The following is a 14,672-nucleotide window of genomic DNA, read 5'->3' as shown; positions in this document are numbered from 1 at the left end:
CGTGGCCAGGGTTTCCATGGAGACCAGCCCCAGCAGTGCTGATGGGGGGTCTGCTCCGGGAGTGGGATCTTGCAGTGGTGACAGTGTGGTCTGGGGCCAGGGCAGGGCTATGATCTGCTGCCCTCATGCCTCAGGCAGGGGCATGCAGGAAGTAGATTGTGGTTCTGCCTCGGCTCTGGACCATGCTGTCACCACTTCAGAATCCCAGCCCTGGCCCCAGAGCAGCTCCTCCCCCTGCCAGCACTGCTGGGGCTGGTCTCCATGGAAACCCTGGCCCCGCACTGTCATGGTGCCACGGCTCTTGAGGTCTCCGTTGGAACTGGCCACAGTGATGCAGGCAGGGGATGCTGGGAAATGGAGTCCAGCCATCAGCGTGATCTGCCATTTCGCCCATCTCTGGTCTAGGGTACTAGCCAGCAAGAATTCATCTTTCCTTGGATGCAAGTTAAAACTGTGTCCACTTGCAGTTGGTAAGATTACCTCAGTTGGTAAGATTACCTCAGTTTTATTGCCAGTGGAAGTGGCAGAAAGCAATCCTGCTATAGTATAGATTAAAACGAGCAGAATTTGTCCCTAAGAAAAAATGCACATTCTTACTGTTCTGTTCCAAATGTCATGTCCCACACACAACTCCATACATGCATGTCTTTCTGTGTGCCTAAATTTTTAAAGACCTTTGAAATATTTGGTTAAATTCATGGCATCAAAGGAGCTACACAAAAATTGAAGCTGGGCCAGTATCTTGTGTTCTGGTTCAGAAAGCAATAGGAGCTCAGGCAAAAGAACAACTTCGTAAGTATGTTTTGCATTTTATTGCTGCTGGCTGTAGTGCTCAGAGGGACGGCGGTGAAAAAGAAGGATGCAGGCACACTGTTGTATTGAATATATGGGGATATATGTCAGATATTAAACTGATGATTTAGGAAGGTGGTGAAATTCAGCCAACAGGTCCTTGTTACCGTCTTTATTATTCTGAATGGTGGGTGAATGCTGTAAAGGAATCAGAAACGCCTCAAGATGGATGAAATGCAGGTACCTGTAATGTAAGCTTCTCCTTCCTCAACACTATCACTAACCTTACAGGAGATTTTCTTCCCTTCCCTGCTTAAACTTTACAGCTGAGCTTCTTGAAGCAGGAACTGCCAGTTGAGCCAAATGCTCCAGCATCAATACATAAAGATCAGGATGGGACCTTGTAGGTGGCTTTCATGCTATAGTTTCAACTTCCCTCCTCAAAAATGAAAAGTTTAGTCCATTAACTCTTTGTAGCCCTGTGGAAGGAGAGGGTTTACAGCAAGGTATACATCCCTGTGCAAGCTACTAAGAGGAGGCTGAATAATGGAAATGTTGACATTGTATACATTGTTGCTTAATTCCTTTTGCTTTTGGCTCTTGCTTTTACAGGTTTTTCCACTGATCGATAGCATTAATCCCACCCAGTGAACAAACTTGATTCTGCTTTTATGTTACAAAAATTTCTGTTGCTTTAATTGGAGCCTTTTACCCATTGACACTGTTTGGTAGAAAACGATGAACCTTCCTATTTTTCAGAAAGTAAACCTGATTGATGAGAGCCATGATCAGTGGTCATCTGTGTCTCAGTCACAGTACAGGCTTCCCTGAAATGAGGGGTTTACCTTTGAAGATAGAGACACGGTTGTTGAGCACAGTAGAAAAATAACATTTTTGTATCGTGGCTGGTTTTGATTAACCAGTTTTTAAATGATTGAAATAAAAACATACACCTGTAGAGTTAAGGGCTTGGTCCTGAATGGAGTGTGGTTAGTTCTGTGGTGAAGCAAAGTGCAAGAAGGAGAGCACAAGACACAATAGTTTGATATAAAGGCAGGAGACTCTGAACAGCTTTGAGACTTCTCTAATGGCCGGAGTTAAGCCTGAGGTGTGGGAGATGTGTCCACGTGCTTGTAAATTAAACTGCCTGAATTGGTATGGATCTTCCCAATTCTTGGGGTAGAAGTTGTAGCAGGAATGACATCCTTTCCGAGAGATTACAGACCAGTGTCTGCCAGATGTGAAGATAAAGGACCCCATGAGTTTTGTGTGAGAACGAAATTCCAGTCCTGTGGCAGGAAGGGGTCATGCCCATTGGTGAACAAAGAAAGGCAGTTCCTCAAATCTATCTGCTTGCAGCACCCACTGCACAAGCCACTTCTCTAAAACTTGTGGGTGCTTACACATGAGTGCAGAGGCTGCTCCAATGTGCTGCAAATCCAGCGTGTTGGAGCAGACTTTATTACTTGACTCGGCTGGAGCATGGCAATTGCTGCGCTCCAGCAGCCTCCGGTATCTCGTGTATCAGTGGCCCCGCACTTAAAAATGGCAACAGGGTCACTTGAACTGAAGCTCATCAAATGAGCTTTAGTTTAAGCGCACCCACTGAGATATGTTAAGTATGGAGAAGGCTGATGCAAAAGACACGGTAGTGCTTTACTTAGAGCAGCTCTCGGAGCTGCTCTAATTAAAGCGCGTGTCCCCAGAGTACCTCTAAAAGCTGCTGTAAATCAGCATAACTCCCTTGGCATCAGTGGAGTATTGCTAATTCACACCAGCTATGGGTTTGGTCCACAAGCTTTTAAAATCCCTGGTGAGAGGATGTAGGTGCCAGAAATCTGAATTTTTCCAATCAAAAAACAAAAAACCAAAGCTGAGGCATTGCTAACTCTTTCTATTTTTATCTTAAAGCTGTTGTGAGTGATTTTTGATGAGATTCCCAGCTTTCATTTGAAGCAAATTTCTAGCCCTCCTGGTTAAAGTAAAAAAGTTAAAACACATGAATTGTAACAATTTAAAACCCAGTGGGCAAATAAAACTGTGAAGTGTCATGTCATCTATCCACTAATTTTATGATGCTTTGATCCCTGACTTATGACTTTTTGAATGCTCAGAGTAGAAAATCCTGGAGCCCATATATTATATACTGTACACTGTAGGGTTGAGGGCTAACTTAATACAATGATTTCAATGAAGGTTAAAAAAAAATGACAGGGCTGAAAGGGCACTGTTTGGGTCTGCCCTTGAGAAGTCTCTCACAGATCTTCCCTGGCCTGTGGAATAATGCTCAGATTTGGCCCTGAATACTGCTGAGGTCAATACTGCTGAATCATTGCCCTAGGACTCTGGTGATATGAATTCTTTTTCCAGCTTTGTCAAGGTCCTCCTGATGACCTTGGGGTAGGTCAGTTCACCTGTAAAATGGGGACAATGATATCTTGACTCCTTTTGCAAAGAGCTTTGGGATGTATCTCTGTTATTTTGCAGCTACTTTCCCAGAGCTGCTCAATCCATTTTTGAATTCTCAACACTCCTGTGAGGAGGATAGTGTTGTCTTCCCCCATTTCATGGATAAGAAACCGAGGCCTAAAGAATGGCCAGAATCAGGCTGGAGGTCTATGACTGATCAGGGAATTAAATCTAGTTCTTCTCTGCAGAACTGAGCAAATAGTTTGGGGCCTGTCCCTTCTACCCAAAATGGGGTTGGCTGAAATTTGCACATTTGGCCAAATTTGGCAAAAAACTTTGGCCAAAACAAAAAGGAAATGTCAGAATGGTTCATTATTTGGTTGCAAAATAAAAGGGTTTGATTTTTGTGAATGGCATCCCCCATCACAGGGGGACTTGGGTTGAAGTGGAGAAGGTAGTACTGGTGCTATGAGTAGGCTTCTTGAATGCTGCCCACCTGGGTATGACCGGAAACTGCAACAGCCTGGAGGGCTTGGTGGCAATGTGGTGGGGCTACTTGTGGCGGGGTAACTCCTATAAATAAGGGTCTACTAAAGCTGAGATGGCTCCTGAGCATACCATTTGAAAGTGTGCCTGGGAGCAATTAAATCCAGAGCAATCATGTCTGGAGTTTATTCCTGTGCAGCACATGGAGCCCAGTCGGAGCAGCCCTGAGAGTCAGCCTGCTGCGTAGGGCTGCTCTGACCAGGCTCAATGTGCTGCGGAGAGGCTGGCTGGGGCATGAGGATACTTCAGCATAGGACTAGCCAGCAGGCAGCCCCCACACTGAAGCGCTGTCATGCCCCAGCCAACCAGCTCAGTGTTGACATGTGCACTGCTGCATGTGAAAAAACTCCACAGCAGGGTAGTACTTGTATTTATGCTGAGACATTTACTGTGGAGCTAATCAGTTAGATCTGCAGTAGATGTCTTTTGTAAATGCATCCACCATGCTCCAGAAAATTGACAGTTGCCAAGAAGCATTCACGGTGCTCACCTACAAAATGGAAGATACAGGTTCAAACTACTCCTTGGCCTATTTTGGAGGAGGACTTGATCCCATGGCTGTTGTGTTAATGGTGATGAAATAAATGGACCTTGAGAGTTATCCAAATCCTTTATTTGGAAACAAGATATATGTTCAAGTCTCATTTTCTGCTAAACCATCTTTTTTATCCTTATCTTATTCCATCTTCTTAGTGTGGAGTAAAGACTCATTCTGGTCAGTTGTAAATGATAGTCCTTTCCCCTGCCTTGGTCAGAAAAGAGATGCAAGGTGGTGAAAAGCAAGTGTGGTAGTGGTAGAAAAAATATACTGGTCTCATCATGTTCTCAGGAAGCAAGCTGGCTAGTCAGTTATTAGGGCTGTGCAAAGCTCTGGGTGGTGATTCAATTCAGAGGAGATTCAGCCCAATTCAGTGGCCAAATCTCTGAATCTGAATTGAATCAGGGGACCAATGAAAAGGTCTGAAGTGATTTGAAGCTGTCCGAATCTTTGGAAAAGATTTGGAGATCTTCAGTGATTTGGACGGTCCCCAGTGGCTGCAGCAGAGAGCTGGAGCTGGACTTGGAGCAGGTAAATAGGGATGGGGGAGGGAGGGCTGGAGGGGGGAAGGGGACTATGGGGGGACTCCTGCCTGCTCCCCCAACCCCCGCAATGGCTGCTCCGCCCACCCCAGCTCCTGGTGCTTTAAAAATAGCCTAGGCTCACCAAGTGCTGCTGGGTGAGGGGCAATCGAGCCCCCCGACCGCCCCTCCTCATTCCACCAGCCCTCTCATGGCTACCCCACCCACCCTAGCTCTGGCCCTTAAAGAAAAAAAATGAGAAAAACCCCAGGACTCATTGCTCCTACAGTGGCCTTGGGGCTTCGAGGGACTCGAATCGCTGGAATCCAAAGTGAATACTAGGCCTGTGCGAAGTGGCTCTCAGTGATACACAGGGCTTGCAGGTTGGCCACAATTGTTGTTCCTTGGGCTCAACTCGCTTCCCCAGTCATGTTAGATGTTGTGGTCAGATCCCTCTCCTTTACTTCTCTCTTGAGCAGAGAGAAGTTGCATAGGTTGCCTCTTCGCATCTTTCTAGTGCTGAATAGTTGGCCTTGGGTTAGAGGAAAATATTAAAAAAAAAGGGGGTGGGAGGGGAAGGTAATAGAGCACAGAAAGGACTGCACAGGAGAAAAGAAAGACTAAGCAGGGTCTTGTATGTCTTGGGCTGGGGTCCTTGCTGGTTTAGGTATGATAGGCATTCCCAATGGTGTGCTGAGGTTAGTGCAATGAAGAAGGGAGATCATTGAGGCTTGCAACTAAAAGAGAACATCCCTGGTGTGAGGTAGAGGCTGATGGCCTTTTTCTTCTTTTCAAGCTTTCTCCAGCTTGTAATTTCTCACCTACAGTGTCTCTCTTTTTAGAGGTGAGCAATGGACAGAACAACATATCCTCTCAATTCATTCATCAGTTAGACTTAATTCCCAGTGCATCAATTTTTGGTCTGTTGATTATTATTTTTTTTAGTCCTATATTATTTCTTGTTTACTTGACACAGTCTTGCCACTGCCCCACAACTACATTAGTAGGTATTTATTTGGGTTGATTCAAGCTTTGATACTCTTTGGGACCCAGTCAATGTTTGTTGGTACAAGTGACCAGAACATCTAAGTTTTTAATTGCTTGTGTTTACAACTGAAGTAGCCTTGCCAGGCCCCAGTTATTACAGCAGGTCCTCCTGCCTGATGGGAGTTCCCTAACCACTGGGTTTTAAACTATTCTGGGGTGTGTCATAGGTAAAGCATAAATTATAGGTTTGTGCTCGTGTGAGTCAGACTGACTGATTCTTTAGCTTAGTAGTCTGGGGACTTATGTGGGAGGTGAGACCCCAGGGTATAGTTCCTCTTCCACTGAGTATTTTACTTCACGCAAAATGGGGGGAAAAAATCAGGAGAACAAGAAACTTAACCCAGAATACTCAGTAACCCTCCAGTCGGGCTAGTCTCCTTAGGGTTATGAGACCTAGGTTAAATTCTGTGTTCCAAAAGGGGCAGAAAGGGGTTTTGAACCCTGGCTTCTCAGTTTTTAAATGAAGGCCTTACCTCTGTAGAGTGCAAAGATTAAGTGAATCATGAAAACATTTCTTCCTTCTGTGCTTGTATTAACTAAGTGCAAAGAAACCTTTTTAATTGTACCTTTTCTAATTTTATTTTTCAGTTTCCCCCATTAAATGAACTAATCAATTATTCTCATTGTTCTAATTCCAGACTAGTGTCCTAACCATTGGATCAGCCATTCTCTCTACAATGAAAATCCCTTCTAGGGCTAGGTGGTGTGTCTGTGTGTATTAGGGCTGTGTAAAATTTCACCAGCCGTTTTGTTCCGACACTGTTTTGACTAATTTTGAGGTGGAAACAGCAAAATCAGAATGAAACAAAGGCCCTTGAAATAGCTTTGAAATAAAATGAGGCTGGTCAAAATGTTTTGAAAGTCTAAACGTTTTGACCATAGGCTGGGGATGGGAACTCATTCCAGCTGGGCTGACGTCTCATCCCCTGCGCGAGAATCGGAAGGGGACAGTGAGGCAGCCCAGCTGGGCTACTTCTCTGTTCCCCCCTCCATGCTACATTGCACTGGGGGTGGGAGGCAGCCCAGCTGGGCTGCCTTCCATCCCCAGTGTGATCTAGCGCTGGGGGTGGGAAGTTTCTTGTGGCTGATCTGGCTAGCTAGCCTTTATAGTCTCTGTTCTTTTTCACATCAAGAGCAGGGTCAGCATGCAGGAGGCTGGTGAAGTAGTCTCTGTTCTGGCCTATACATAGTTACATTGGTATAAAAACCATATCTGTTTGTGTGATTTTGTTGTAACCAGTGTAGATCAATTGGTGCAACTCCGTTGGTGCAGTTATACCATAATGAAGGGGATGGTACTAGTATAACTTATTCCCCTAAATTTACAGGAATAGGCTATATTGTTGTATAAGCAGGAATTTAGCGCTGCTGAAGGGTCCTGGAGTGTTTCTCCCTCACTTGAAATCCAGGATGGGGCTTCAGTTCAGCATGAAATAGAAATAATAATAATTCAGAAATAGAAATAATAATAAAAATATTCCAGATCAGGCATTTCTTACATGCAGGATTTTACACTGTATGCACAATGCATTTCCATTAAGGGTGGTGTTCACAGCTAGGTTGCTTAGGTAACATCACTGACGTATTTCTGTGTGCTCAGCCTGCTGCTGGTATAGTGCCCTGCTGCTTTAAAATTCAGCTTTATACTCCTGAGTATAAGCCTATTTATAGTGTAACCCATGTATAGATGCAGCTGTAATGCTTTAACTATAACAGCAGTAGCATAACTGAAGGTAGGTGACTGGGGCAGCATCTCCAGATGCCTCCTTTGGGCAGGGGACAGGACAAAAAAATTAGCTGCCAACACAGCTGGTGGCATGGCTGCCAGCACTGTCCAGGGCACAGAGCTGCCCTGTTAGCCACTGTCTAGTTCATTAGAGGTACAATTGTTGTTTATATTCAAGATCTCATGCGTAATGTGAACAGATGACATTGGTGGTGGTGGTGTTTTCATCTGACAGAGTAAACAGTACTCCTAGGTAACAAAGATATTGTATTACCGTACCAAGATCATGTCAAAGCCTCTGAGCATGCCCTGGTTATGTTATGGGTACAGCCAACGTGAAAGATCTTACTAAAATCTTCCATTTTAAATAACAGTGCTTTTTGGCAGTGAAACTAGCCAGATCCTAATTCCAATCTGACAGTCCCTGTGCTACTTCTGCCATTATGTAGTCGTATCCAGTAAATTAAATCATGAACTTCCTTCAAAGTGCAGTGGTTAAGAAATCCTGTCAGCCCACATTAAGTTAAACCAGGCTTCTCAAACCAATTTGTATTGCCTCAAAATGTAGATCTTATTACCGTGTTTAGTTAACTAAAACACTGACTTAGTAAAAGCAAGAGTCCTGCTGCCATGAGCCTAGAAAGAGCTTTGTTTGCTCCACTGAATTTAATGTACTTCCATTAGGATTTTTGAGATCATAAGTAAAGCAGCACTCTGCTTTGCCTTCAGGAAGATGGCACCATATTCCAGGTTATATTGTTATGGAGGCTGAAACTTTCTTCTTGGCACCAGCCAAGAACTTGTCAGGTTCAGTGATACCTGGGACTCTAATTGTGATATGGGTGCATAATACTGTTGTTGCTTTAGCCCTCACATATCAGCCTTGCTAATGCATCTGTCAGAATAGGGTCGTTCTTTTTTTCTTTTTTTTTTTGAACTTTGAGTCTTCTGCATTTTCTAATGGTTTAGCGCTGTGGAACTTATTATTCTAGAGTGCAGTTTTTGCTCAAGGGATCAGCCCTTCATAGACCTGAAGTTCAAAGTAAGACATGTATTGAACTTTGAGCAGTTTGGAGGCATTAAGTGGTTTCCTGTGATGGCTTTAGTGCCATGTTAAGGAATGCATTCTTAAACAGAAGTTTACAATTTTCAAGGGTCATCTTAAAGATTGGATCAGGACATAAAAGAATTTGGTTTCATTTCTAGCTCTGCCCTGACCTTGTGAGCTTTAGGTCACTTGGGAGATGTTTCTATTGTATCCTAAATGCACCCCTGAGAAGCACAGCCCTTTCCACCTGCTCTTCCTCAGAAATTAGGCAGTGAAGCTGCTAAGGGGACAGCTTAATTAGTGTATAGTATGAAATATTCAACTTAGCTTTAAAGCCTGAAATTAACCTTTCTTTGCTCTGCACTTCTGCACAGCATGGCCAAAGACTTTACTTAACAATTTCTACACCAAAGCCACACTTTTGGGAGGAAATAGCATTGGTTTTTAGGAGGATATCCAGTCTCCATCTAGTTATGGAGAATCCTCCACAACATGGGCGACTGGTGTCTCCTGAGTCTGCGGGGGCACCCACAGAAGCTGCTAGCAGCAGGGATGGGGCTGGTGAGCACCTGCAGAAGCTGCTGGCGGTGTTGGCAGCAGAGATGTCCCTGTCGGGGGGAGGGCATGTGCCCCCCCTACCAGTCGCCTTTGCTCCACAACCCTTGCAAGGAATGAAGCCCAGCTCCTGTGAAAGGCACGTTGCCTGCGCTCATAAGCTTGCCCTTGCTCATTGACAATTTTGTTTCTAATTTTGGTTCAGTAGCTGTTCTAAGAAGTTACAGTTTTAAAGGGAGAGCTGATATTCAAGCTACATCAGAGACCTACCAGTTGGAGCTTTCTTAATCTGTGTTGCCTCAATGCTGTGTTTCAATAATTCAGTCTGGAGGTCACGGCCGTAGGATTTTGTCCTATAGGATAGTGCTGAATCTTTTGTTCACCCATGACAGAAACAGAATTTTTCCCCCTCTTGACTATGGGAGCACTCAGCGGTGCTGTAACCTACTTAAGGCGAGTACAGACGCCTTTAAAAGCACAGCATGTACGAAGAGAAGAAAGACTTCTGAAATGCTTCCATCTTTCCACCAATACCTCTTTGGTCTCTCCTTGCTTGTCTCTCTGCTGTATCCATCATTCAGTCAACAGAAGCTGAAACACGTATGTGTCTGTCACACGTGTTGGGCTAGATTCACTCCTGTGATGCAGTGGCAGAGAAGAGGACTGTAAAGCTGGTGGAACCAAGCAGCTGGTGATATCCCCACGTGTGCTAAATGCTGTGTTTGGCACAGATCGTTCCCCTTCAGTCAGGTCGTGGGGGACGAGTCCTGGTGCTGGGGTGCTGATGTCTTTCAAGAATTCTTAGCTTCTAGCATGATGATTTGAAATAGGTTTGAAGCTGAACTTTTTCAGGAGCTAGCCTGGGGCACTATAAATAGCATTCTTATAGGCCTTTCTAGCTGCACCTAATAAACACTGTATGTTGCTGGGACTCCATAACCCTCCCATATAAGATCAGTTTACTTTACCTATTTAGGTTCGAACCTAATACAGCCCAAGCTGATCAAGCCAACTTGTGCTGTAAAGATGATAAAAGAAATCTTGAGTAGAAGGAACCTAACGGCAGCAACGTTTAATGGAATTACTTAGCTTATCTAAATAAGTAAGAAAAAGTTATGTCTTGTGGAAAAGGCTGATCTCGGTGATTTCCCTTGAGAAGAAATCAGTAAAGCAAAAAAACTCTCCATGAAACCAAAGGGACTTGTCAGCTATACAGCAGAAATTGGAGAGACCACTCAAGCAAGAAGAGGATTAGGCAATCTCCTACTGGAACATATGTGTACCAGTTTGTTACAGCGAGTTGCACAGAAAGTGTTTTTCATTTCCAGGTGCAATAAAGATTGGAAGGAAAAAAAGATATATGTATGTGCAATCCCTAAGGTAAGAGCTTCCAGATGGGACCAAGCTCTGTTTTGGGACCACCAGCGTTGTCGGTTATAGGTCTGCTCTCTTTAATATGATAACCTAAATGGAAGTCTGCACTAGATGTCTGTGAAGACAGACTTAGAAGACAGCACCTCTGAATTTGGAAGCACAACAGAGCAACTACTGCCTATAGTACCACTTAATTTAGGGGTTATACCTTATTTTATACTTTCTACACATTCTTCTCCCTATAAAATGGAGCATTGCATGCTGATGCATGTCATCTCCTCCATATTAAGCAGAACAGCTGCAGATTTCCTCTACTTCATGTGACTTACTGAATATCTAACAATTACTGGATTTAATTGGCCAAGGGCAGGTGCTTGGCATGGCAACCACTGTCACTGAAGACAGTGGTTCAGTGGTTTATCACGATAAAATCTTTTGCTAGGAGCACCCCAAGCAGAACAGAAAACTGACCTCAGAAACGCATGGCCTTGGTTCCACTCTGAAGAACTCTTGTGCCTGCATTTGCTATGAGAGTCAACTAGAGAAGGCCTATATTTTTTCTCCCTGCTGGCCATCTTTACTTATCAAGGCTATCACTAGGCTTGGGAATGCCATATAGGAGATGCCTGATACTGAATTTGGGCATAACTCAAATAAAACTTCATGTGATGCCTTGTATCGAGTAATCTTCCTCCAAAGAAAGGCAATGGAATTGCAAGGAGGTGCAGGCTGCAGCCTGTTACTCTGCTTCATTGTGCGCTCCACCTTCATTGCCTCTGACCAAAGATTCTCTTTTCAAAATAGTTGAAGACTGTTTTTTGAATTTCCAGAAGCTTTAGGGCATAATAAGTGTATCTAAGCATAGCCATGAGAGCATTGTCACATGTATGTCATGTAAATCTATGTGCATACATTACATAAACATAGTTGTATGCTAGGAAAGTATATCCATCCAGAGATTCCTTCTCCCATTCCAGCAATTTTTCTGGTTTAATCCTACCCAGAGCAAGATTCTATTTCAAAAGGCCAATTAATAAATTGCAGCAGGTCAGTTCATGATTGGGTTGGGGTAGATAAATCTTGATCAAATTCAAATTAGCACCACAGAGCATTTCCAGGCTGAGTCTGTGAATTCCCAGCCCTGCATCAGACTTTTCTCCCTGTATAGCTAGCATTATCTCAATGTCGGTCTCCTACGTCTTTTTGCGGCCACCCTTGTAAAATTGTTAATTTCAGTCTATTAAAATAAGCCCTCCCTGTGCTACAGTTTCAGATTCTGCTGATTTTGAAGTAATACAATCTGTCCATCTTTGATCACCAAGCTATAATTGCCTCTCTATTTTTATGGACTTATTCTTGCACGTCTTTTATGAGTAAGGACATATTTTATTCCTATTTTATAAGCGTGGCATAAATTACAGGCCAGATCCACAATGGAAATCTGGCACCGTTGTGCCACATTAGGTCCGTAAATCAAAAACCTAGCTCTTCCAACCACTCCTAACATAGTCTCCCCATGATGAAGGTGCCTAAATTCCCTAGGCTCCTAAGTTTCTGCCACCTAGAGTACATAAGGTAGAAAAACTGAAGTGCGTATATTCAACAAAGTACAGAGCAACCTCACTCATGGGTAAGCCTTCTTGAGATTCACCTTAGTCACCTCTAAAATGATGCCCTAAGCTCTAGGTTATAAAGTATCTATGGAGTGTGGCACTCGATGTCTCCAGTGAAAATGGCCTACTTTCCATGGAATGATGAAATACTAATTTATCCAAAGAGATGCAAGAAAAGCATTTGAGAAGGTCCTGGGCACTCACTCACTCAAAGAAAGATTTCAGTTCTGGTCCCTGCTCAGGTGAATCGCAATGTGGCACGACTTCAACAGACGTGATTGAAACAACGTCCTCAGAATTCCCAGGGGGGATCCTGAACCCCTTGCTGAGGTCTCTGATTTGGCTAATGGGTAAAAGTTGGGCTTGAAGGAGAACTAACCAGAAGAGAGTTTATTCCTGATCATCTGAAGCCCCAGTGGGAGGGGTACTTTGGTCCCTCTCCTTGCCATTTCCTACTGGCTGACTAAGGACCTACTTAAGATCACTTTCTGGCTTTTGTGGACCTCATTTTTTAGGTGCCTGCCTCTCCCCTTGTGCCATATTGTGACTCTTAGTTCCTGAGTTGGGCCTGTGCCTTCCTTTAGGTAGCAGGGTACCAATGGTCTCTGTAAATCTAAGTAACACACAGGTAATAAGTACCAGAACCAGCAATTTACCCAGCTCCTTAGGGTGCTGGGCCAGTGCCTTAACCTCAATACTGGCCTTCTACCTAAGTGAATTGGCTTCAGCATGTGCAGTTCATGTTTTTAGGTGTTATGCAATGGCCATGCTGATCTACTTTGTGCAACGGAGGATGACTGTAAGGTGTAGTACCATATTTAGTTTATTTTCCATACTGAGTCATAGCTTTTCAGATTCGGTTTTGTATGTTTGATTCTGGCTGATACTAAAGACAAGTTTTGAAATGAACTTTCAAGTGGTTTGTAATCATTTTGTAAATATATATGTGTGTTTTCTTAATAATGCAGGTGAGAGTAACCTCTCTATTCAAGTTGCCTAACACTAGCTGTTATAATATTTTTCCCCAGCTGTGGCTTCGAAGAGAGGTTGTAACTCCCTGGTTTGCAGCCAAATGTGAGATTTAGCAGAACGTTCCTAAGGTCAGGAACATTGGCTTCATTAAAACCCATTCGTAGTTTTGGGGATTACAACCTACTGAAAACTGCCATTTCCCAATTGTTCTATATGGCTGGGTCCTTGGATGCTACCCCAAACTGTCAGCAGTCTGTCAGTGCTGCCTGTATGGTTTGTATCGACCTGTCATATCGTTCTCAATGAGACACAGACAAAATGTGCAGTGAACAGAAAAGTATAGACCAAGGTTGCCCAACCTGTAGCATGGGCAGCCTCTGTGTTGGGTATGTGGCAGACTGGGAAGAGAGCAAGGAAAACATCTGCAGATATTGCAGGGGGCAGAAGGCAGAAGATTAGATCAGGCAGGGAGCACAGGATAGGGGCCAGAAAGCAGAACAGAAGATCAGGGAGCAGAAAGCAGATGGGAGAGAGGGAGGGCGTTGGACTAGCACTCAGGGGGGGTGCAGGGCTTAATTTGTGGTATGCCTGCCAAAAAGGTTGGCCCCCACTGCCATAGACCATGAATTCAAGTCTTATGCATGGCTGTTATTGATCTAGACTTCATGCTTCACTCAGTAGTTACACCAGATGAGGTTGCTAAAATTCCTGACTCGAATGTCATCTTTGAGCTACGCTGCTTCTTGGAAACTACCAAATCTCCTACGGTTTCTTCCGCTCCCTCGAGAGTTCTTCCATCGCTAGTTGAAGTATTTCAGGAGCAGAACTGATTGCAAATGACATTCATTTAAACCATTTGTTTACTGCAACTTTTATTTGAAGTTACTGGCTCACAGTCCAAGTCATATGACTTCACTTTCCAAAATGTGTCCTTGTGATAGAGAAAAAAATTTGCTTAGTGGGGAATTTAGCTTTTGTGCTCTTAATTGTACTGGAGAATATTGTTTTATAGCTCAATTTAATTAACCTGGAACAATGCATGCCCATACTCTGATCGCTCATTAAAAGCTATAGACTTAATTAACCCAGTTGCAAAGGACGTGGGGCTTACTGTGTTGTTTTATGAATATTATGTCTTCCATCTATTTGTTGTTCTACTTACTATATATGCACAAGGGCTTAATTCAACAGGGGTAAGGAGTAGACAAAGGATCCTGACAACAGCTGCTCTGTAGACAGAGAGGCAGTATAGAAAACCAATTCCTTTGAAATCTGCCTCTGATTCTGTGGTGAGTCACCTACACCAGGGAATAGCCTAGAATAGTTTTGTGAATAACCACTGTCCATTAATGGTCCATGTGGATGTGCTTAGTCTTCACTAGGAGTGCCTTTGTGCATTTTATCTATAACATTATCCACTACGCTTAATCTAGATTAGGATTAAGATTCACCACAAACATGTCTAACAGGTGCGTTTAGTTCTTTACTTTCATGCTTTACCTTGTTTTGCAATAATTTTCTCACAGGGACA

This window comes from Crocodylus siamensis, chromosome 5 (assembly GCF_052110815.1).
Source record: "Crocodylus siamensis isolate JL-2025a chromosome 5, ASM5211081v1, whole genome shotgun sequence".
Taxonomy (NCBI): domain Eukaryota; kingdom Metazoa; phylum Chordata; order Crocodylia; family Crocodylidae; genus Crocodylus; species Crocodylus siamensis.
The sequence above is the reverse complement of the archived record's forward strand: the minus strand, read 5'-3'. Positions refer to the sequence as shown.